General features: G+C 44.3%; 1 non-coding gene across 1 annotated transcript; it reads right to left on the bottom strand.

The window, feature by feature from the left end:
• Positions 1 to 334: 334 nt before the first annotated feature.
• On the bottom strand, positions 335 to 407 carry trnat-ugu (transfer RNA threonine (anticodon UGU)). Its single transcript has one exon. It is a non-coding gene; the product is annotated as a tRNA-Thr (tRNA).
• Between the last annotated feature and the right edge of the window lie 1,349 nt (positions 408 to 1,756).

Raw genomic sequence — 1,756 nt, 5'->3', positions numbered from 1 at the left:
CTAAGCACTTGTTGTCGAGGCTAGCATTGGCATTTTGGTGAAAGCGCTAATTTCGTTGCCACAGCATAATATGTCCCAGATTAGCTCGTAGTGGCTAGTAGTAGGTAGGTGTTTAAAAAGCACTTTGTATTTGTCAGTTTGGGGTAATACTGTTACTCTTGTTCATGCATTGTTGACCTTCAGGAGGACCAAATGGTAATTTATGGTTATACAGAGATTGTGAGTATTGACTGAGGAGAAGAATGTTGTTGTTCCAATGACAACTGCAGAGTGTAGCAGTTGGGTGGAGTTATCCTGTTTCAGATAATAAATAGCAGGTGTTTAGATTGCCAACAGGCCTCAGTGAGAATTGAACTCACGTCTCCTGGTTTACAACACCAGTGCTTTAACGGCTGAGCTATGAGGCCTTGGGTTTCTACCATAGTCAACGGCAGGATAAGCGCAATTGAGTGTGATGTTGTTATTTCAGTTGCCATGGTCAAACAGCATTTTGAAAATCCAAGGACCACAATCCTGAAAATCCAACAACATTGCTTTGATTGGAGGAAACAAAACATTGACCTGCAGGTTTTTGAGGTATTCTAAGGACAACTGCATCACTTTTCCCAGTATATTTTCTTGGTTAGCCCAACCACTGGCTTTGTCGACCATGGCTCGTACCACTGAGGCATGAGGCCTCACTCTTTGGTCGAGTGTAATCCTTTCGGTGAACAAGCCAACACAGCACTAACAAAGGCAGAAGATTACTGATACATTGAAGTACCTATAGGAACATCCGCATCACAGCCCATAAACCATATAACTTGTCAACTGGCCCCCGTGAGAGTTGAAATTATGTTCCCTGGTTTCAAGACCAGGGCTGAGGATTTGGGTGGGAGTGCTTGCAAATAGTGCATGATAGTTCCAGTATATGGTTATTTGTACTTGAGAAAACTTCATCATGCAGGCTTCACTTCCTGACCACACTCACCATTGCTCTGGACGGTTGACCCCAAGTATTTCAAGTCCTCCACCCTTGCTATCTCTTCTCCCTGTAGCCTCACTCTTCCCCCACCACCCCTCTCGTTCATGCACATATATTCTGTTTTACTTCAGCTAATCTTCATTCCTCTGCTTTCCAGTGAATGCCTCCATATTTCTAACTGTTCCTCTACCTGCTCTCTGCTTTCACTGCAGATCACAATGTCATCTGCAAACATCACGGTCCACGGGGATTCCAGTCTAACCTCATCTGTCAGCCTATCGATCACCACTACAAAAAGGAAGGTGCTCAGGGATGAACCCTGATGCAGTCCCACCTCCACCTTAAATTTGTCTGTCACACCTACAGCACACCTCACTGCTGTTTTGCTGCCCTCGTACATGTCCTGTATTATTCTAACATACTTCTCTGCCACTCCAGACTTCCGCATGCAGTACCACAGTTACTCTCTCTTGTCATAGGCTTTCCTCTAGATCACAGAAGACTACAAATGTAGCTCCGTTCTGACCTTCTGTGTACTTTTCCATCAACATCCTCAAGGCAAATAATGCATCTGTGGTACTCTTTCTAGGCATGAAACCATACTGTTTCTCGCAAATACTCACTTCTGTCCTGAGTCTAGCCTCCACTACTCTTTCCCATATCTTCATTGTGTGGCTCATCAACTTTATTCCTCTATAGTTCCCACAGCTCTGCACATCACCTTTGTTCTTAAAAATTGGCACCAGCACACTTTTCCTCCATTCCTCAGGCATCTTCTCACACGCTAGAATT

This window comes from Phycodurus eques, unplaced genomic scaffold (assembly GCF_024500275.1).
Source record: "Phycodurus eques isolate BA_2022a unplaced genomic scaffold, UOR_Pequ_1.1 contig_970, whole genome shotgun sequence".
In the NCBI taxonomy this organism is placed as follows: domain Eukaryota; kingdom Metazoa; phylum Chordata; class Actinopteri; order Syngnathiformes; family Syngnathidae; genus Phycodurus; species Phycodurus eques.
Note: the sequence above shows the minus strand (reverse complement) of the source record. Positions and strands in the feature narration are given on the sequence as shown.